Source organism: Rhinolophus sinicus, chromosome 17, assembly GCF_057876585.1.
Source record: "Rhinolophus sinicus isolate RSI-liver-muscle chromosome 17, RSI-T2T, whole genome shotgun sequence".
NCBI lineage: Eukaryota > Metazoa > Chordata > Mammalia > Chiroptera > Rhinolophidae > Rhinolophus > Rhinolophus sinicus.
This window is the reverse complement of record NC_142517.1, coordinates 40601293-40625750: the sequence shown is the minus strand read 5'-3', so window position 1 is coordinate 40625750 and position 24458 is coordinate 40601293. Positions and strand designations below refer to the sequence as shown.

Below are 24458 nucleotides of genomic sequence, written 5' to 3'. Positions count from 1 at the left end.
TCCCTACCCCACCCCTCCTTTTTTCTCTCTTACTAAAGAAGTGCTATTTTGTGGACTTTTGACTCACTTCCCTAAGGAAATAATCATGTCTGTCTTATTTATTAGAAATTTCTACTTGTCGTTATATGATAAGGTGTTATGAATTTGAATTGAGGGCTGATTTCTTTAGGCTCTTTTTTACATTAAGGAAAGAAATCAAATTTTTATTTTACTTATTAGAAATTCTTACTTGCAGTTAAAGACAAAGGGTGATGTTTTTTACTAAAAACACATTTTGGCGGGATTCTGAGGACATTCAGAATGCCTCTGGGATTAAACTTTGATCTCTTCATTTGTTAGTATTGTCACCTTAGGCAAAAAGAATAGGGCTGCAGAAGAGAAGGGGAGGAAGTGAAGGAGGAGGTAAAGGGAGAGAAAGAAGTGAGGATATGAGATCATCCTTAAGAAAAAGTGCTGCTATCAGACCAGCCAGAACTAGATTTCAGTGGCCAAGAGAAGATCCAGGACACCATCTTGCCCCTAGAAACGAATTTAGCTAATTATAATGGATTATAATATTATTAGCATTGTGGTTAGGTAAAATCTCCAACCCCTGTGCCACCATGACAGTTCCAAGGGAGCCAAATAAGGACAAAAATCCCTCCTCGCAATGGGAAGGAGTGGTCAGGGAGAACCCGCCTAGCAACGCCTGTAACACCACCCCTAAGCCACCCCTAAGTCTTGAATATTTCACGCCTTCATTTACAGTGAAATAGATTCCCAAGTCTCTTTGTTCTTTGGGGCTGCTGCTCTTCTCTGGGCCGCCTGCTCTCACTTTCTTGAGAGTGTACTGACTCTCCTTTTTTACTCCCTACCACATGCTTGGCTTATTCTGTGTGTCCTTGACTTCTGCCCTGTGGTGTACACCAAGAACCTCTTTTCCAGCAGCGGTATGTTTCACCTGGACCAACTTTAGACTAGAGGCAGGGCTGCCAAACTGAGATCAGATACCAAGAGTTAATTTAGATCAACTGTTGAACTTGGATGTAGGAGTAAGAAAGTTCTTACTAAAAGATCTTAAAGTGAAATCCTTCTTATACTCAGTGTGACTGTTAGGGAACACTAAGCACTCAATTGAGGGGAGGAAAAATATATATATTTTTGCCCTCTACCCATCTTAAATTCATTGACTGGGATCTGGTAAATTAGACTGACAAAAACATAGATCAACAAGAGAAAACACAGAAATTCATTAACATGGCATTGGGCTAATACACATGGGTGCACACAGAGATGAGTAGCTCAAAGGGTGATTAGAACCTGGGGTCTATATACCTCACATACTATGGGGAGAAAGAACAGGGAGAAATGGCAATTATGGAAAAGCAAGTAACTTTATGGAAAGATGAAAGGGCCCTTAGGACAATAGGTGGGGGATCCAGAGTCCTGTGATAATGTCTGTTTGGGTGTGGTGAGATTGGAGTTGCTACCCAGAGGGGATTTAATGACTTCCGGGTTCTTTTGGGAGGCTCCCCTTTTAAGCAGATAAAACAAATCCCTTTAGCTCAAAGAATTCCTATGCCAGAGAGGTGGGGGTGGCATATCCTGATCCCCTCAGAACACTCCCAGTTCTTGTTTCTGCCTCTTTTCTACTCTTTCATTAGGCTTTGTTTTGATTTTGTTCTTAACCTAAATTTTGATGGATAGAAAGCCAGATAAGTGTCTATTATTACAAAACACCAGCATTTCTTTGAAAACTGAATGCTTTTCTCTTTTCAAAATGTTAACATTACCCTGTAGACAACAGGGCAATGATTGGTCAGTTACTCTAAGGTAGGTAGATTCTGTATGTAACTTGGCATCTTTGTTCATATTTGCTTTACACTTAAATATTCTACGTAGTTAGATTTTACATTTATATATACATATATATATGTAGATATATATTTTTATGTATATATCTACATATCTATATCTATCTATCTATCTATCTATCTATCTATATATATATATATATATATATATATATATTTTTTTTTTTTCATTTTGGAAAAAAATATTTCAAATATCCTATCAAAATTATTGGGTTTATTTGAAACTACCAGTTTGTGTCTCTTTATCCTCAGGCCATTAAAAGACATGAGAGCTGCTATCCTACTCTGTGCAGTCTTGGAAGACTCTTAACCATCTTCCAGAACTTCATGTGGCCAAACCAAAAAAGTTTCACAGAAGTGCTCCACTGATTTTGAGTACACTATGGCTGCAAAATGACCATAAGAAACACATTTTAAAGGAATAACCTCAGAAAGGCCAGTCAAAAGAAAATCTCTGGAATGGAGAACTTCACAATGGTAAGAAATACAAAGTCTACTTTTATAACTGAACCCAAAGTGTCCACACTATAGAATGATATATACTATTAAAGTAAAGTAATGTTGTGATTTGTGAATCACATATTTTTAAAGGCTCCTCATTATTTTTCTAACAAAACAAGTGAAATTTATCTTCTTGATACATCATGTTACAATATGTGATTAATTTAATTATTGGTATCATTTCATCTCATTACAAAACAAAGCTTTTTTATACTGCGTTTTGACTATATATTTTCTAGAGTTACAATAAATAAATAAAATTCAGTATTTTGGCTATTTCTTCTTGTTGTTAAAAAGTTATGTTCTTCACTTATTCTTAGCTTCCTCCAAACCATTTTTAAGTTGTTTAAAGAGAATTTATTGACATATAATTATTTATTTTTCAATTGACACATTATTTTAAAAATTGTATTTCATAGTGATTTTATTTTTAATGAAGCCTCTTATTATGAATCTAAAAGTCAAAAGGAAATGTGAAAAAGAATTTCACCATTTTTGACAACTGACCAGGGAAAGAAACATATATGGCCATAAGCCTATCTTGTGTCTACCTATCCACTTTCCAGATGTTTATATTCAACTCTGTCATCCCACACTATCAATACTGATAGACTGCTCTGTGCAAAATATTGATACAGAGCCTCAGAAAACAAGGTGAATTAGCCCAGTCCCTTACTCACAAAGACCTTACATTCTAGGGAATATATTCTATTTATATAGGTGAGAAGGAGGAAGAATGGCCCACCTTCCTGGTTATTATATATAGTAAGCTGGCACTGTGAGAATTTGACCAGCCAGATTGGAAGACAATGTCCAACATCAGGTGACGTCTTTCCAGTTTAACTGCCACTGTTCACAATTATATCTGAATTCCTAAATATGAGAACATTCTTGATCTGCCCCTTCCTTAATTCTTTAGACATCACTCCCTATCGTAAGCACTGTATTTTAGAAATCACAAAATACTTTGTAACCAAATATTCTTCCACTTCCTATTACCACATCACTCCCTGATCATCCAAGCATAGCCTGGCTCAGGTGATCACCCATGCTTATGGCTATTGTTTTCACTAATCACATAGGTTGTCCTTGCTTATTTTTTTGACTGACTCCCACTATACTGTAAGCGCTTGAGAAACAGATACATATTCTTCACCATGAAGCTATCAATGTAAAGTAGCTGGTACTTAATCAGTACTCAATAAATATTTGATGAATGAATGAATGAGAGAATTACTTCAACTTCTATTTTCCAAGAGAAACAGAATATTGCTCATTGGTCCATTCCATGATCTTTCAAGTAGAAAGCTACATAATCTCAAATGATAGCATGACCTATAACTAATTATACTGATTAAAATCTCTTAAAATATAATTATATGAAGATTTACTTTCCTTTAATTTAATATCCATAATAAAAAATAAAAATAGTGTTAGCAATTTCTAATTAGTTGTTTTTTTCAAATCCATATTAACTTAGGATTCAAGTACCACTGTGATACGTTTTTATAAGCTAATTCAAATAATTGCTTAGCACAGTATATGGCTCAGAATAAGATCTCAATAATGTTGGCATGACAGCAGTAGTGCTGGTGGACTGATTTAGGGATGGCAATAATGAATGTGTATCACTGATGTTTTATATAAATTAATGACAGACGTACGTATCAAGATAAAATCATTTTTAAAAGAGTAATAAAATTTAGATACCTATTGAGTTCTTTCAAAATATAGGAAAAGCATATACAGGTATCTTTTTACAAGTAACACTGTCATTAGCTTTATTGTTAGATTAAACATGATGATAATAAACCATTGTATAGGGGTAAAGAATGTGAAATATAATTGTATAATTTTATAATGTTTTATAACATATGAAAAAATTTTCTCCAACGTCCAAAAATGTAAGTAAACAATACCAACATCAGAATGCTTTTTGAAAAAATATCAGTTACACAAAGATAGAAGGAAAAGGGTTTTTATATTCTCAAACCGCTAAATGGTTTTACAAATATTTATAAAAGGTCACCAATAGAGGGCTTACCTGGGGTCAAATAAAAGAGTCCCTAAACCATCAAAAGCTATTTCCAGCGTCCAGCTGGGAGATCTAAAACAGAGAGTAAAGAAGACAGTTTGTGACAAAGCTGACACACAGTATTTTGGAAGGAGTGAAATCAATTGTGACATTTTTCATTTATTTGTAAATGCCTCTTTGGCACTACACTCACTCAAAACGACAGTTGCCTCTTACAGAATAGGGGAGGTGATGGTAAAATAGAGGAATCCTGACAGTTGCTTTAATGAGATTTTGCATTAGGGCTACTCTAACACTTTCCCCGAACAAGAAGCTTGCCCTTCATTTTCAATCTCATAACTGAGTAATTTAAAAATGTTATCTCTATGAAAAACTAAACCAGCCAGTCCTTAATAGCTATCGCCCAGTTTATTTTCCTCTTAACTTTCAATTAGAAGAAAACATTCTAAAGCAGATATCTAAATAAATGTCAGCCATACAGACCAATTACCTTTTTTTACTAAAAGAGTACTGTTTTTATTAAAAAACAGCAATATCTCATAGTGTGACTGAACAACTCAAGACACACTCTCCAGTAGCTCAGCATTTGTACGACAATATCAGGAAATACAATTTAAGCTAATCTTAAATGGCTTTAATTTTTTATATATTGAGTTCCCAAGGAAAAGGAAAGTTTCTGCAAGGTAAAGTTTCACTAGTCTTTGTAATTTGACCAATTCCAAATTAAGCAGTCCAAAGATTCCTCTTCATTAATTCAGTCAATTGTTCTTTGATCATATGTTAAGTGCTGGCTGCAGTAAACCCACTTCTGAAATATATATATAATGTGCAGGGAAAATACAATTCAATGCAGGCCCAGACCAATAGCTATCACCTATCAGTCATAGTTGTTTGCTAAACTGGTAAACTGCATAAAATAAAATCATTGTGCATGGCAAAATAAAAAGAACACACATTTTGGCATTATATATGTCAATGCAATCATAGTATTATGGGTTCAAATTCTAGATCCTGGTATAATGAACTAATTAAGAGACTTCGGTAACGCCAAGAAATCCTCTAGGTTCCAATTTCCTTATCCATAATGTACAGTTAGTAATGTGTGCTGCATGTATTTGGGGTAGCAATCAAATAAAAGTCTGGGCATTCATCTAGAGCTCCAAGTTCCATTTCTGGCATCATTTCCATCCTGCAAAAGATGGAGCTTCTTAAGTCATGGTAATGGATCTACACACTCTAAAAAGTTGTAGATGTTCGTGTCTCTCTTCAATCCTCTTCATCCAAAGACACAGACTTGGCATCATCTCTGCACCCCCAACAGTCTGAATAGGTTGAATAAATGGCTGGTGCATTGAAGTAAATTATAAATGAAGTATCAATTGCTTACTCTACTTCTATTTATGCTATAACTATCCTTGGATAATGATTTTGTCTACATTTTGGAGCACTGAAATATAACCATTAGGGTCACGTATTTTATTTCTGAAGTATAAACATTGGTTTAAAAAGTTCTGCAAATTTTAAGAGGAATTTAGTATTTTAAGTTTATTTCTGGATGCAAGCCATTATTTCTTGTGAATCCCATTTCATTCATAGATGCATGTGAGATGTCTTAGGATCCACTGGTATTTCAAATGTAAATATTAAGGAAAGTTGCATTACAATGCAGACGGGTAATTCTGACCCCAGCAGAGCAATAATGATTAACAATACACTCTAGAGTATAATTTTAAGAGTATCACTCATAAAATCCATGTTTCAAAGGTTACAAAAACAGAATCAAGTTTACCAGAAAGCAAATAAATCACCTTGCCTTGGGGTTTCTTCTTTCATCTCTGATCTTTAAATAATCAGCATCATCTCCCCAGAGCAGGTAAACTATACTTATATGCAAATGAACTACAGGAAGTTCTGAATTCCTTACAGAAAATGAACTCTCACTGGATTCTGCTCCTAATAAATTCTACTCCCAGTGGTCATTCATATTTACTTTTAAAAAGAGAAAGGAGACTAGGGAGGTGGCCTTTATATGGATTTTATTTGCTGATGATAATTATGATGCACAATACCTCGTATAAGATTACATGGGTTAGACGGTAACCCCACTATCACTCTTGGGCTGATGAGAGCTCCATTTGAGTGTTGACCTCAATTCTGGACTCCAAACTAACGGAGGATTTAAAGAATCCAAAAATATATGCAGAAAGTCATGAAAATAATGACTAAAAAGAACTAAATGAGCAAAAGTGAAAGAAAATGTAATGAAAATTGGTGAAAAATGCTGAGAAGAAACACACCATGTATATAAAAACAAGACAAAATAAATTTAAAAATCAATAAATAGGGTTATTTTTAATGATGCTAATAGAAACTAACTAGATTATGTTCATGATAGCTTGTTTTAATGCTTTTTCATACCCACAATTTTATGCCTTTTTTCCAAGTCATATGAAGTCATATGAACTATATAAATTAATGTGCTTTTCTTATCTCAAAAAATTGTTTCCACAAATTAATAGTTTCACAAAATAATGTGATCATATAAGAGATGAATCAGTTGTTCCATTCAATATTTTAATACTCACATTTCCTATTTTCTACATTTGAAATATTTTATATTTTTATAAGGATATTCCTGTAATGCTAAGTATGCTACGGGAGTTTATTGTCTAAAAGAAAAGAAAAAGAAAGACTAATACATATGAAAACAGTAGCCATTTTTAATCAATACTATTCATGTTCATAGTGAAATATTACGGGGAGAGATAATCTTCCCTGTAGAAAAAGCATGAAACATTAAGTTTAAATAAGTGCACATGTGTGTATTTAGCTCTGTTTACTTCAGCGTTGGCAAAGTTTTTTTCTGTAAATGTCTGGATAGTACATGTTTTTGGCTTTTCTGTTTATGTGGTCTCTGTTGCAACTATTCAGCTTTGCTGTTGCAATGTGAAGCAGCCATAGACAATATGTAAACAAATGAGTGTGTTTATGTGTGTTCTGATAGAACTTTATTTATACAAATAAATAGATGTGATCTTGGGTAACATAATTTAACAATCCCCAAGCCAGTATATCATTTTGAGAAGTAATGGATCCCATTTTCAATAGGAAATAGAAAGCAAGGAAAGGACTAAGGTCAGGTGGAATTTCTGTAGATACACCCTGAAATCCCAGAACATCAGAAACTCTTATTTTTGAACATAATTTCAAGAAAATGTAATGGATGTTTTTTATTGGCTATTGTTTTATACTATCCATGCAAATTGCTCTCTCCATTGGGACAAATTCTTTCAAACCTGCTAACTAGGCAAAGTTCTTTCTAAGTTTGCTGTTATTGAATTTCCTTGGCAATTGAGATAGCTTTGACAAAATGATATCATTATGACTTTGGTAATGATAAACTTAATTACATTTTAAAAATAAAAGACCTATTTCTATCATTCAGATGTGCCTTAATTTTTTATTTCTTCCTAGAAATCCAAATATTTCACTACATCAGACAGTAGAACAGAACAAAATTATCACAAGTAACCCTGAGCATCACGACAACTTCCTGGTCTACTGGCACAGCCAGTATGCCCTACACTCAGTCTGGAAAGACACTGGCAAAGAGGATGATGAAGCAAGAGCTGGAGGTTAAATGCCATGAAGTACAAGCCAAAAGGGGTACATGGAGAGAGACGGAAGCTCCGGAGGCTTATAACTGAGGATCCAAAAGTCATTTATTCAACAAATGCTACAAGTCAGTAAGCCATATAGAGATGGCAAACACATTTATTTCAGGAGATGGAATCAAATCAAGCTGTTTAAATCCTAGTTCCACTACTTAGTAAATAACTGTTTTGATTACTTACTTAAAATTTGTGAAACTCATACTACTCTTATATAAGATAAGGATAACCAACAGGGTTGGTTTTCAGTGATGTTCTGAGGATTAAATGAGCTCATGTGGGCCAGATAAATAGTCGGTGCCCCAAATGGTAGCTATTATTATTCTTCAGGATTTTGTTTGTTTATTGTTAATTACAGAAGTGGCAAATAGTTGCTATGCTAAAAAGTTAAGTGATGCCAAATTTCAGGATAAAAAGTTAAAAATTTGTCAGATTATTTGAATGCCTTATGTATATAACTATGGGCTTCTCAAAATTTACTGATTATCATGTGCTGAAAACCTCATTTGAAAAATAAATGAATTGTGATTTGTCATCAAAATAAACTCTCTAGGAGACTGATTTTTTTTTTTTTTCACTTTCATCAAATGACATTATATGCATACAACTTTTAAGACAATTACATTCACAGAGTTCCCTACCTTGCCTGTGGCTACAGTATGCTTTGACAATCCCTTCAGCCCTTGGCAAGCCTTACAGGGTTGGGGATGAAAGGCTGAACACCTCCTCTCACTCCATTCTGCTTAACAGTTTAAAGCAATTTCTTTCACCCATTTTCCCCACTGTGCCTTAGAAATATCTTATTGCTGTCCTAGTATGCTTCAATACACAGACAGAAAAGAATTCTATCACTGAATGCATCGGATATATTCATCATTAAATGAGGAGGTAGTAACAATCATATATTAATGTAGCTAAATCACACCCCAAATTTTTAACATATGACAATATTAATTATGTAACAATGGGTACAATCATAAAGAAGCAGATCAGACTACAAGGAGTTTTTGTTAATTCAAAAGACAAGAAAAAAAAAAAAATACAGAAACACATAGGTCTGAGCCAAAAAGGAAGAAACAAAGAAAACAACCCACTCATAGAAATAGATTTTTTTTTTGTAATTTTATTTTAAGAGAATTGTCTAAGTAGACATTTTTCTGAATGTCTGAATAGGCATTTTCCAAAGAAAATATACCAAAGTCCATTGGGTACATGAAGGAATGCCCAACATCACTAATCATTAGGGAAATGCAAATCAATACCATAATGAGTTATCATTTGTTACAATGGCTATTATCAAAAAGACAAGAGATAACAAGTGTTGGTGAGGATGTAGTGAAAGGGGAAGCCTTGTGCCCCGTTGGTTGATGAGGATGTAAATCGGTGCAGCCACTATGCAAAACAGTACGGAGGTTCTACAAAAATTAGAAACAGAACTCCCTTATGACCCAGCAATCCCACTTCTGGTTATTTATCCGAAGAAAACAAAAACACTAATTTGAAAAGATACATGCACCCTTATGTTCATTTCATTGAAGCATGTTTTACAATAACCAAAGGAAATAACCTAAATGTCCATTGATGGCTTTAAAGGTACAATATATACAATGGAATATTATTATTTAGCCATAAAAAAAAAATGAGATCTTGCCATTTGCATCAACGTGGATGGACCCTGATGGCATTATACTAAGTGAAATAAGTCAGACAGAGAAAGATAAATACTGTAGGATCTTACTTATATGGTGGAATATAAAAACAAAAACAAAACTGAGATCATAAATAATGAGAACAGATTACTGGTTGCCTAAGGAAGAGGTGAATGAAATGGGCGAAAAGGGTTAAAAGGTACAAATTTCCATTTGTTAATGAATAAGTCATGGGACTATAATGTATACAGCATGGTGACTACAGTAAATAATACTTTATTGTACTTTTGAAAGTAGATCTTAAAATTTCTCATCACAAGAAAAAAAAATCTGTAACTACGTATGTAAGGTGATGGACGTCACCTGGACTTACTGTGGTCATCATTTTGCAGTATATACATATGTTGAATCATTACATTGTACACCTGAAGCAAACAGAATAATGTTATATCAATTATGCCTCAATACAAAAAAGAGAATGAAGTACCTGTTATACTTATGCTATTTTGTTCACAAGCTGAATTTTAAAAAGAGGAAAAGCAAGACAATTGTACAGAATAATGTTTCTGGTGACCAAAATAAGACACATAATTATGCTGTTATATTTAAGCATAAGTTGGCAATGACCAAGCAATGTAAGATTAGCAAACTCATAAATAAGAAAAAAGGCATTTCCCCATAGATGAGATAAATAGGCAATATAAAGCCTCAGGTGGGTAAAAGTTAATGTGATTAGTTCCAGCAGACAGCAAAATCCCATGAGGCAGAAGGTATCTGTCATCTGTTCTCAATTCATCCAGCTGGTAATAAGCAGTTAGTCTTTGTGTCACTCCTTTGTTGTCATTCTGTTTTAGGTTCTGTTTTCAAACTTAAAGCAACCTATTACACATCTTTGTTACAGGAAAGCTTAAATAGAATGCATTTGTATATGAAATTTCAGAATACTTCATTAGGTGACCATTATTTATCTCTGTTTTTATAGGTTATTTTTGGTGTGAATTAAGTCAAAAATACACTGGAATGACAAAATATGAGTTATGACTGCAAAAATTTGAATTCATTACATATAACCAGAATTTATGTATACAAATGATGTATTGTCTTCATGGGAGACTCTACATTGATTCCAATGGTACTGTTATTGCTTAAGCATTTTAATAAGCAAATGAGAGTTTGTTAAATATCAGTCTTATCACCTAACAAGGTTAATTGTCTCCAAGTTCATGGTTAGTTGGTGGTGTGACTACCAAAATAGTCCATTCAACCATTGGCTGCATTAATCCCAGAACAAAGTAGAAGACACATAAGATATGGTGTTTCCCCGAAAATAAGACCTAGTCAGATAATCAGCTCTAATGCATCTTTTGAAGCAAAAATCAATATAAGATCTGGTCTTCTATTATATAAGTATAACATTATATTATAGTAAAATAAGACTAGTCTTAGATTAATTTTTGCTCCAAAAGATGCATTAGACCTCATTGTTCGGCTAGGTCTTATTTTCAGGGAAACACAGTAAATACTCCACTGTACTCTGTGGGACATATAGAATATAACTGTATATGGCATTTTTTGAAAGGGATGTTGAAAACAGGAGGCTAAGAAAAGGGCAATGAAAGCAAGACAGGAAGCATATACCCCCCTTCCCCCGCCAAAAAAAAAGTGCTTTCGTTTATTCACTCATTTCAACAACTGAGGACTAACCTTGCTCTTAATGATGAAGCTTTTGAATGATCTTGTGCTTCACAGAACCTATGAGAAAATTATTTCCTTTGAAAATGTTATCCCCATGTTGAGGAATACAAAATCTATACATTGAGCGCACTCTCCAAATGTTGGTTTGGGACATGATAAATACTTCTAATAAAACTCATTAATGTTTTTTGTTTGATGTGATGTCTTATAGGTGCTGTGTGTGTGTGTGTGTGTGTGTGTGTGTGTGTGTGTGTGTGAGAGAGAGAGAGAGAGACAGAGGGACAAGGACAGAGATAGACACAAAGAGAGAGGGAGGGAGATACCTTGTTGAGTTAGAGAAATTAAAGTCTACCTTTCTGATATCAGAGCTTTTCCTATTCTGGATAATTCAAATAACTGAGTCTTTGTCTTGAAGGAAATCCAGAAAACAAGGAGACTTCTAATATAAAAGCGGCACTTCTGCTGTCTTAAAAAGTTGACCAAGCTCTGGTCTTTGAAGGGCAACTGGGACACCATGCGCTCAATGCCCTCAGATGTGAACTTTTTCAAAAATTTATTTGTCCTCTCCTTTACACAGTACTTGCTGCAGAATGCGTAAGCAAAAGAGGCCTGGGCAGAAGGACCACATTTATAAAGTGTCATAAACAAGAGAAAACATAACTGGTAAAGGAATTCAATTTGGATATGACATGGAATGTGAAGCAAAATGGCAAGAGATGAACTTAGACGTGTCACAAACGGCCTGGTAATGAAGAGCCTTGCAGATCATGTTAAGATGATTAGATTTTATTCTTAGGTTAATGGAGTATCCTTGAAAGATCTGAGTAGAGCTGTGATTTACTTTATAGTTAGGTCATTCTTCTGTCTCAAGTGTGAAGGATAGATTTGGAAAGACTACAAGCAAAGAGACCAGTTAGGAAGCAGTGCCACGAATCAGATGAAAGATGATGGTGGACTGAAATAAAGATGTTGAGATGTATGTGGAGATAGATGCTAACTAGTAGGAAATGAACGTCAATGTGAATAGATATGAAAGCTACTAAGGAGGCAGATTTAACTGGACTTGTTAATAAAGGGTTTTGAGGAATGAGAAAAGTACAACACATCAGTTGGAAACACAAGAAAGGAAATGGCACTGGAGATTTGAAGGAAGAGAGAGAGAGATGGTTTCTAACCAGCCTTATGCCATCTACCCTATAAACCTTGGGCCTGGTTTATATTTGGATGGGTTTTAAAAAGTTGTAGATCAAACCTGCTTTTTTTAAAAAAATAACAAAAACAAAAAAAACTATACCTAAACCTTTCGTAGATGGAAAATCTTGTGTTGTTTTTTTTTAAATAATACTTTAAATGAGAGATCCTAAAGCAATTTCTGCATCAGTAACTGATATGCCAAAAATTGTTGATCTATACAATGTTTTTTAAAAAATTATTGGCCAAACTCTAAAAACTAGGAAATCACACACACACACACACACACACACACACACACACACACACACAGACACACACACACACACACACACACACACACACACACAGATTTTTTAGCTTCTCTACATAACTGGAATATCTGCGAACTCTGGGCCATCATACCCACACAGTAAAAACTAATTGAATGAAGCTGGTTAGTGACTACTGCACTTAAACAGGGTAGATAACATTCCAGTTTTCTAGAGAGACTCCATAACAACCTAATTTCTCACCAGCATAGTGACCCTGTGATAGTTACCAGAGATCACCTTTACATTTGATTTATCTATTTTACCTCAAAGTTCTCTAGTTCAAATCATTTTCTAAATGACATTCTAGTTTTAGGATGAAATAAGTGAACGACAGAAACATAACATACTGGAGAGTTCTGAAAGAAACATGTACAAGAACTTGAGCAAGTTAGCAGAGTAATAATCCACTGCACCATTGATTAAGGACATTTATATATCATTTATTTATCTTGGTGCTATGTATTACTTGGTGCCATTTGGTCTGATAACCAAAACTAATGTTTCCTCTTCAAAAAAAAGAGAAAAGAGTTTTAAAGTTCAACATGATTTTAAAACTTTTCAAAACTAGCAAGATATAAAATCAGCCATGTGCCTATCTAGATTTTCTTCAGATACCACTTTTTAAAAACTGATTAAGACAAAATAATAATAATAATCATATCCAAGGTAAAAGCAGAAACACTTGTCATTTTATATTACCTTACCATAAAAAAATATACTAATATATACGGAGTAATATCATTTTCAATTAAACCTAACAAGCAAATATAATTTCAAGATTAAAAAAAGAAACAGCTTGGATAATTGTTTTGAACGTACTGCAATTAAAGATGTAGATACATACTGCTTTCTTTTGGTAAAAAAAAAATGTTTCACTAGCACAAACAGTCCCTTATGTAAGATTTGAGAATCAGTAGATGATACGTAAACAGTTACTAACCCCCACCAAAAAAACTATAAATCCAATTCTTAATCAGAGTCTGAAACTTTGTTCATTTTCTTTAATAATACAGAAAATACAATTTAAAATAATCTTCACATTGAAAACATCACATCAAAATCTATATTGAAAGAATACATATTTTACTATATTAAAACCACATTCATTTAAAAAATAATTTTAAAAGTAAGTATAGCAAGGGAGCTTTTTACAATTCCTAGTTAATACCTACGTTTTAAAACATATCTTGAAGAACCTAAGGAATCATTTAAAAGCTGCAATGATATTTTCATATATTAGGCTTTCAAATTTGTTTATTTCTTGTTTTTTTTTCTTTATTCAAATTTTGTGACCTTTTTTTTTTTCAAATTTCAAAAATTAGTATTCTTTGGGTATATAGTAGCAGTTATAAAAACGACATAAGTTTGAATTTTGTCCCAATTAAGCATAAAAATGTGCCTTTAATAATGTCCCCACACATTTTTTTAGTAAAACAATCAAGTTTTGCAAATACAGAATCATATATTACAGAGTTTGTTCCAACCTATACATATGCATGGTTTTATGCAAAGGTAATATAAAAATAAACCATTAGACAATGGTATACAGATCATGTTTTATCATCTTTGTCCAATGAGTCATTTCATAGAAAGCTTGTTAAATAAATTCAAACGTATTCTACTAAGATATATACTCAATGAGGTGAGTATTACTAGGAATATTACTAAAATAGTACTAAATGTATGTCATATGGTTCATTCCTATGTCTTCTTCTAGGAGTTAGATGGTTTCAGGCCTTATATTTCCACTTCTGGGTATTTATATAAAGAAAACACTAATTTGAAAAGCTACATGTACCCCTATATTCACTGCAGCTTTATATACAATAGCCAAGATATGGAAGCAACCTCAGTGTCCATTGATAGATGAATGGAAAAAGAAGATGTGGTACACACAAACACAAACGGAATATTATGCAGGATTAAAAAAGAATGAAATCTTACCATTTGCAACAACATGGATGAACCTAGACCGTATTATGCTAAGTGAAATAAGTTAGAGAAAGACAAATACCATATGGTTTAACTTGTATGTGGTATCTAAAAAACAAAACAAACAAAACAAATGAAAAACAGACTCACAGAAGTAGAGACCAAAGGTGTGGTTGCCAGAAGGGAGAGGAATAGGGCAACAGGTGAAAAGGTGAAGGGGAATATAGTCAATAAGATTGTGATAAGTTTGCACAGTGAAAGATGATTACTAGAACTAGTAGGGTGATCACAATGTAAGGTATAAAAATGTTGAATCACTATATTGTACACATGAAACTAATATAATATTGTCAATATTTAGAGGCACGTGTTCCTGGAATGCAACATTTACAGCTCCATTAAAACAAAGGGACACAGTATAGAATACATGAATCACTAAAATGTTTGTTTTTTTGTTTTTTTACCAATATTGTAGATCAGGGTTAATATCAGTAATAAACATTCTATAGCATCCTAGTAGTATACAAGGTACTTGAGTCAACCTGCCATTTTTATCTCTATTCACATTTTAAACTATTTGTTTTGCTCTCTCCTCCTACTCTACAACTTCTTTCTTCTCATCTCTTTTCTCTTTTGCCCATGCTTAATATCCATCATTATCTTAGACCTTAACATTAGAACTTAAAGAGGGTTCTTTCTCCTTTCTAGGCATCATATTGAGCCAGTTTTCAAACTAATCTCAGACAACTTTAACCCACTTCTGTCAATTATGTTCCCCAAGCATAATCCCATCAATAAACACAAGTCTATCCACTCTACTCTTCAGCTTTATATCTCTGTTTTACTGAGATATAATTGACATATATTGCTGAATAAGTTTAAGGTGTACAGCATAATGGTTCTACTTACATATATTGTGAAATGATTAATGCAGTAAGTTTAGTTAGCATCCATCATCCCATATAGAATAAAAAGCGAAAGCAATTTTTTTTTCCCTTGTGATAAAAACTCTTAGGATTTATTTACTCTCTTAATAACTTTCATATACATCATACAGCACTGTCAACTATAGTCATCATGTTGTGCATTCCATCCCTAGTACTTATTTATCATATTACTCAGTTTGTACCTTTTAAACACCTTTATCCAATTGCCCCTTTCTCACCCCACATCTGGTAATCACAACTCTGATCTCTTTTTCTATGAAGAAGGTTTTTTTGGTTGTTCTGTTTGTTTTTTTATACTCCACACATAAGTGAGATCATACAGTATTTATCTTTTCTCCGTCTGACTTATTTCCCTTAGTATAATACCCTCAAAGTCCATCCACATCATCACAAATGGCAATATTTCCTCATATTTTATGGCTGAATAATATTCCACAGTATGTAGATACCAAAACTTCTTCATCCATTCATCCAGATGGATACTTTGGAGTTTTTTCATGTCTTGATTATTGTAAATAATGTTTCTATAAATATGGGGGTGCAGATATCCTTCCAGATAGTATTTTCAGAAATGGAATTGTTGGATCATGTAATAATTCTATTTTTAATTTTTTTTAGGATCTTCCATACTGCTTTCCATAGTGGCTGCACCAGTTTACATTCCATCAACAGTGCATAAGGGTTCTTGTCTCTCCACAACCTCATCAATACTTGTTAAGTCTTGTCTTTTTTGATAATAGACATTTAATAGGTCTAAGGTGATAGTATCTCATTGTGGTTTTGATTTGCATTTCCCTAATGACTAGTGACTTTGAGCATTTTTTTCATGTTATCTGCTGGCCTTTTGTATATCTTCTTCGAAAAAAAGGCAATGTCAGAGGGGTAGTAGATTGGGGGAGGGGGACTATCACTTTGTAAGGGAAATAAATGATAAATGTCTGTTACATTGTTTTGTACACCTGAAACTAATGAAAAAAATAAATAAATAAGAAAAAATGTCTGTTCAGGTTCTTTACCCATTTTTAAATTAGATTTTTTTTTTTTTTTTTTTTTTTTTTTTGCCATTAAGTTGTATGAACTTTTTATATTTTTTGGTTATTTAACCCCTATCCAATATATAATTTACAATTTTTTCTCATACTGTAGGTTTTTTTTTTTCACTTTGTTTCTTTTGCTATGAAGATTTTTAGTCGATGTAGCCCCACTTGTTTTTCCTTTGTTTTGTTTTGTTTTGTTTTGTTTTGTTTTGTTTTGGTTTTGTTTTGTTTTTCATTTTGTTGCTTGTTCTTTAGGTCTCCTATCCAAAAAATAATTGCCAAGCCCATGTCAAAGCAATTTCATCCTGTTTTCTTCTTCTAGAAATGTCATGGTTTCAGGTTTTATGTTTACAATTTTAATTCATTTAAGTTCATTGTTAACAGTTGTGGAAATAAAGATTTAGTTTCATTCTTTTACATGTGACTACCCAATTTCCCCAGCACCATTTATTAAAGAGACTTTATTTTCTCCACTGAGTATTCTTGGTTCTCTTGCCAAGTATTAGTTGACTGTATACGCTTGGTTTTGTTTATGAGCTTTTTATTTTGTTGCATTGATCTATATGTCTGTTTTTATGCCAATACCATAGTGTTTTATTATAGCTTTATTATATAGCTTGAAATCAGGAAGTATGACACCTCCCACTTGGTTCTTCTTTCTCAGGATTGTTTTGGTGTCCTTTGTGGTTCCATATAAATTTTACGAGTGCTTTTTCTACTTTGGTATTATACGTCATTATAATTTTGATTGGGATTGCAGTGAATCTAGACAGCTTAAAGAAGTATGAAGATTTTAGCTACATTAATTCTTCCAATCCATGAACACAAGATACTATTCTATTAGTGTCTTCTTCAAGTTCTTTCATCAGTGTCTTTTAGTGTTCAGAGTAGAGCTCTTACACCTTTTTGGTTAAGCTTATCCCTAAGTATTTTGATTTTGATGCCATTGTAAATGACATCATTTTCTTTATTTCTTTTGGAGAGTTGTTGTTACTGTCTAGAATGTTACTGATTGTTGTGTGTTAATTTTGTATCCTGAAATGTTATTGAATTTGTTGATTAGATCAGTTTTTTTGATGGGGTCTTTAGGATTCTTTTGTACATAATATCATGTAATCTGCAAATTGTTAGTTTTATGTATTCCTTTACAATTTGGAAGTCTTTTATTTATTTTTCTTACCTGATATATCTGGCTAGGACTTCCAAAACTATGTTGAACAGGAGTGGTGAGAGTGGGGGAGGAGGACTATCACTTTGTAAGGGAAATAAATGATAAATGTCTATTACATTGTTTTGTACACCTGAAACTAATGGAAAAAAAAAAAAGAAATAAGAAAAAATGTATAATAAGAATAAGAACAGACATTTTTTATTTTTTTTCATTAGTTTCAAGTGTACAAAACAATGTAATAGACATTTATCATTTATTTCCCTTACAAAGTGATAGTCCCCCTCCCCCAATCTACTACCCCTCTGTTCATCTTGCTCCTGATTTTATAGGAAAAACTTCCAACCTTTCACCATTGATGTGATCATAGCTGCAGGCTTATCACATGCAGCCTTTATTATGCTGAGGTACATTCCTTGTATATCTAATTTGATACGAGTTTTTATCATGAACAACTGTTGAATTTTGTCAAAAGCCTTTTCTGTGTCTATTGAGATGATCATATAATGCTTTTCTCTTTCATTCTATCCATGTGATGTATCTCATTTTGATTTGCATATGTATGTTGAAGCATGTTTGTATGCCAGGTATAAATCCCATTTGATCATGGTGAATGATACTATTAATATGCTGCTGAATTCAGTTTGCTAGTATTTAATTGAGGATATTTCATCTATATTCATCATGGATTTTGGTCTGTAGACTTTTTTTCTGGTACTGTCCTTTCCTGGCTTTGACATCAGAGTGATCTGGCCTTATACAATGATTTTAGGAGTATGCCTCCTCTTGGATTTTTTGGAGGAGTTTGAGAAAGGCTGGTGTGTTAATTCTTCTTTAAATGTTTGGTAAAATTTACCAGTGAAGGCATCTGGTGCCAGGCTTTACTTCATTGGGAGATTTTTAATTACTGATTCAATCTAATTACTAGTAATTGGTCTGCTCAGACTTTCTATTTCTTCCTGATTCAGTCTTGGTAGTTTGAATGTTTCTAATTTCTTTTTTTCTTGTTTTCTTTCCCATTTCTTCTAGGTTGTCCAGTTTCTTGGGGTATAGTTGTTCATACTAGCACCTTATAATTATTTTTATTTCTGTGGTATCAGTTTAGTGTCTCCTTTTTCATATATAATTTTGTTGATCTGGTCCACTCTCAATTTTGTCTTAGTTTAGCTACAGCTTTCCCAATTTTGTTTATCTTTTCAAAGAGCTTACTTTGGGTTGATCTTTTCTATTGTTTTGCTGTTCTCTACTTCATTCATTTCTGCTCTAATCTTTACCACTTCCTTCCTTCTGCTAACTTTGGGCTCAGTTTGTTCTTTTCCTAGTTCCTTAAGGTATAGAGTTAGGTTGTTGGAGATATTTCTTGCTTCTTAATGTATCCTTTATTTCTATGAACTTTACTCTTACAGCTGCTTTTGCTGCTTCCCTTAAGTTTCGGCATGCTTCCATTTTAATGTGTCTCAAAATAGTTTTTTTTTTTTTTTTTTTAATTTTCCCTATATCTTCTTCTTTGATAAAGAAGGGTTCTTCTTCCTCAGTAGGGTGTTAATTAACACGTAGTCATGAATTTTCCAGTTTTATTGTTATTGATTTCTAGTTTCATAACATTGTGGTCAAAGAAGATACTTGATATTCTTTTAATGTCTTTAATTTGCTAGGACCTAATTTGTTAAAGCCTTGGCAAGGCCCAACATACGGTCTATACTAAAAATTCAAAGTGTACTTCAGAAGAATGTGCATTCTACTATTTTCAAATAGAATATTCTGTACATGTATTTTATGTTAATTTGTTCTAAAGTTTTGTTAAAATTCACTATCCCCATATTGATTCTCTGTCCGGATGATTTATCCATTGTTGAGAGTGGTGAATTAAAGCCCCCAACTACTACCCTTTTAGCTCCATTACTTCTTGTTTTATGTATTTAGGTGTTTCAATGTTGAGCATATACTTATAACTGTTATATCTCCTTGGTGTAGTGATCCCCTTTATCCCACTAGACAATGACCTTCTTCTCTCTTTTTATCATCTTTAGTTAAAAGCCCATTGTGTCAGATACAAGAATAGCTACTCCTGATTTTTTTTGTTTGTTTGTTACCATTTGCTCAAAATACCTTTTTCCATACCTTCAGTCTATGTGTGTCTTTAAGGCTAAAGTGAGTCTCTTGTAGGTATCATATAATTGAATATATATAGTTTTTTTTTTTCTTTTTTCATTCAGCCATTCTTGTCTTTTGATTGGAGAATTTAATTTGTTTATGCTTAAGTAGTTATTAATAAGTAGGAACTTACTATTGTCATTTTGTAAACTGTTTTCTGGTTGTTTTATAGATCCATTTTTCCTTGCTTCTTATTCTACTGTCTGTCTCGATGCATTGATGTCTTGTGGTATCAGTGTGCTGTGACTTCTTTATGATATTCTTCTGTGTAATTACTGCAGGTTTTTCTCTTGTGGTTAACATGAGGTTTACATATCTCAAAATTATAACACCTTATTTTAGACTAATAACAATTCAAATTCAATAGAATTCCTAAAATTTTTACTTCTCTCTCTCACATTGTATGTTATTGATGTTACAATTTCTATTTGTATACTGTGTAATAACAGATTGTGATAGTTATGGTTATTTTTACTGTTTTTTTTCTTTTTTAATTTTGAATAAAGTTGTAAATTAAGCACCACCACTGCCGTATTATAAAATCCAACTTTCACTACATATTTAAAATTATGGATGACTTTTACAATGCCTTCTTGTGTTTTTATGGTTTTATATAGCACCCTTCTAGATATTTCCATTCAAAAAACTCCTTTTAGCATTTCTTGTGAGGCAGGTCTAGTAGTAACAAATTCCCTTAGCTTTTTTGTTTGGGAAAATTTTTATCCCTCTATTATTTCTGAAGGACAGTTTCACTAGGTATATTATTCGTGGTTGACAATGTTTTTTGTTTGTTTGTTTGTTTGTGTGTGTGTGTGTGTGTGTGTGTGTGTGTTTGTTGTTGTTGTTTTTCAGTACTTTGAATATGTCATCCCGATCTCTTTCGGCACAAAAAGTTTCTGTTGAGAAATCTTTCATAGTCTTATGGGGTTCCCTTGCATATAACTCCTCTCTTTTCTTTTGTTGTCTTAAGATTTTTTGTTTGTTTAGTTTTTGGGTTTTTCCTTTGTCTTTGACTTTTGACAACTTAATTGTGATGTGGTTCAGTGTAGCCCTATTCAGGTTCCACCTATTTTGGGTCCATTGGGCTTCCTAGATCTGGATGTATACCCTCTTCCCAGGTTTGGGAAGTCTTCAGCCATTATTACTTTATATTTTATGCCCCTTTTGTCTTTCTCTTCTCCTTCTAGAATCCCCATAATGTAAATATTGTTTTCATCATGTCCCATAGGTTCCATAGGCTTTCTTCACTCTTTTTCTTTTGCTGTTGTTATTGTTCCTCTCACTGGATAATTTCAAATGCCCTATCTTCCATGTTGCTGATTCTTTCTTCTGCACGTTTCAGTCAGGTTTTGAAGTTCTCTCCTGAATTCTTCAGTTTAGTTATAGTATTTTTAGCTACAGGATTTCTGTTTCTTATTTTTGTTTATGTTTTCTATTTCTTCATCACACTTTTTATTTTTTTATTTTGTTCATGTGTTGTTTTCATAATTTTGTTTAGTTGTCTATGTGTTCTTGTAGTTCACAAAACTGCTTTAAGTGGATTATTCTGAATTATTTACATGACAGTTCAAAAATCTTCATTTCTTTAGGATCAGTTATTAGAGCTCCATTAGTTTCCTTTGGTGGTGTCATATTTACCTGATTTTTCATTACCTTTGATTCTTTATGTTGATATCTATGCATTTGAATTAGTGGTCTCCTCTTTCAAATTTTGTGACAGAGAAAATTCTTCACCAGTCAGCTGAGTTTGGGTTTCTGGATGAATCTGCTGATAACATCCTTGGGCAGGTGGGGTCTGCTATTAGGGTCTGTTTTAGGATGAGGCAACTGTTCAAATACTGAGGTTTGGGGTGGGGGGTGTTATTGGCTGAGAACAGCAGGATAGGACCACTGGCTTAATTCCCTGCCCAAATAAGTCTATGGTATGGGCTTCATGGTTGTTTGGATTCTCTGCAGGCTTTCTAGACAGTCAGGACTGGGCACTATACTCAGCAGTAGGTGATGCTATGAATTAGGTTCTCTGCCCTGGTGTAGCAGCAGGATGAGAACCAAGCTCTTCATGACTCATTGTTTGAGGAACCTAATGAGGCAAGACTGTGCGCTGAATATCTTGGTCATGTGAGGCCACCAGTTTTACTCAGAAGACATGGGAAACTCTCTGTTCAGGTGTAAACGCGGCTACTGGATGGGCTATGCAGCTTCCCATGTGCTCTGGTAAGGTTCTCTTATCAGGAGAGCTGAAGGCTATAGTCAGCAATAAGTGAATCTACAAATTATTTCCCCTACCTGGGCAGTTAGAGAAGCAACTGCATGCCACCAATGTTCTTTGTGCTCTTGACTCAAAGTGACCCATGTCCCAAATCCCCTGGATGAACAGGTCCACTGCCTTTGCTCTGGGGGTGATCAGCTCTGCCTGTCCACTCTCAGCTCAAGAGTTCCTGGGTTTTCAGCTTCCAGGTGTTCTTGTCAGTCCTTCTTGTAAGATGAGGCTGGGGGGTTACACTACTTTGCAAGTGGGGCTACCTCAGGCTCCTCCCTGGGCAGGACTCAGAGAATATACTTCAGGCAATTCCCAAATTTTCCCGAACAAGTTGTCTGGTCAGAACAAGCTGGGATCCATGATCAGCATTGTGTGAGGCTATAACTATGTTCTTCTTCCTGGGCGTGGGCAGATCAGGCTCTCGATCCAGCAAAACTCCTCATTCGGGGACCCAAACTAGGCAGACCTGCACCACACTGAGTCCCCCAGTAAGACTGCACCACTGACATGGTTCCACAGGTGAGGAAAGCTGCTGGTTGGGATTACTATTTGGGGACTACAACTGGGTCAGTGAGGGGCAAGCGCTGGTTATTGCAGGCCTCTCCCTACTTCTCTATCACAGTAAGATTCCCAGTGGTTGAGCCCCAGATTGCCCTGTGGTCCCTGTGGAATTAAACTAGAGTAGGGGCTCCTGGGAAGCAAACCACAATGTTGAAGAGGCGGGGTTGGATGTCACCCATGGGCTCTCTTTTCCCACTAGAGAAACCATAGGCTAGGGCTACACCAGCCTGGAGAAGAGGCAATGTTGTCAGCATGTAGCCTTTCCTCTTCCTCTTTTAATGCAGTTTGTCTTCGTCTCTGCAGTGCAACAGGTGCTTCAGCCTCACTCCCATGCTCGAGGATTCTCTCAGTGGTGTTTTGTCCAGGAATAGTTGTTGCTATTCTTCCTCTCACAGGCAGCAAAGTCAGGAATGACCTATGTCACCATCTCGATGATGTCACTTCTCCCTATTCCTCATCTTCAAGGTTGCTTCTGATTATCATTTCTCTGATTTCAACCAGCTACTTCTCCAGAGGGCTTTTCTACTTTGGATGATTTTTTTTTTTTTTTTCATTAAAATTGATTGTCTGCTTATAATTTTTGTCAATGTAGTGCTTGATATAAAAGCTGCCCCTTCAAAGAATCATAGCCTACCAGACTGACAAATAAGCAATGTAAAATGTGCTAAGTTTACCATGCAAACACATACTAAGATTTATAACATAATGCAATTAACTTAGCACTCTGGTTCTATGCAAAATACTTTAGATACATCATTTCATTATCTCCTGAAGAAAGGTTAGTATTGTCCCCATTTTTAAAGATGAGAAAAACGAAGCTTGTTCAAGGACACATAACCAATATTTGGTTCAGCAGAATTTAAAGCACTATTTGGTTTCAAACCTACATTTTTAACAGTTACAGGTTGTAAAAGAATAAGTATGAGCCTGACAGAAAAGGCTATCCTTTGTATTTACTGTGACCATACTATTTTCTATGCCATAGTAAATTACATTCTCCATCTGATATGCCTTTTCTGATATACCATTTTTCTTGCATTTAGCACTTCCTCCAAACTCACCTCATGATTCCTTCCTGATTAATACGGCTCCACTTTGATTGCTCCCTTAGAGTTTCTGCTTCATTTCTGAAATCTATTTAGAGTATTAAATCTGAATTCATTTGTAAACATTCTTTATAAGTAATTTATAGGTGAATAGTCTATGACCTCATCTAGATTTAAGATCCTTGGAAGCAGGTACCAAACCAATATTTCTTTTGACAGCCTCCTGATATCTAGCCCAGTAATTTATAGATGATGATATACAGCAATTCTTTTTGGAGCACAAACCAATAAAAGAGTAATATTACTGAATAAAAAGAAGTACTGTTATTTTCCAAATTGTCTTTATTTATTCCTTTCAGTGGTTAATAATAAAACATACATATGGTCAAGGAAAAATACAAGAAAATTTATAAAATTTTGAAGAAACAATAAGTAATAACAAAG

General features: G+C 34.0%; 1 protein-coding gene across 2 annotated transcripts in view; it reads right to left on the bottom strand.

Moving 5' to 3' along the window:
* The window catches only part of NAALADL2 (N-acetylated alpha-linked acidic dipeptidase like 2), a 1226521-nt gene that overhangs the window by 1144845 nt on the left and 57218 nt on the right, over positions 1–24458 (bottom strand). The window contains exon 2 of one of the 2 annotated variants that reach the window (XM_074328105.2): positions 4399–4461. The exons of the other annotated variant lie outside the window; for it this stretch is intronic. The gene's annotated coding sequence lies outside the window, so the exon portion shown is untranslated. The remainder of the gene's footprint in view (positions 1–4398; positions 4462–24458) is intronic. 2 annotated transcript variants of the gene reach the window in all.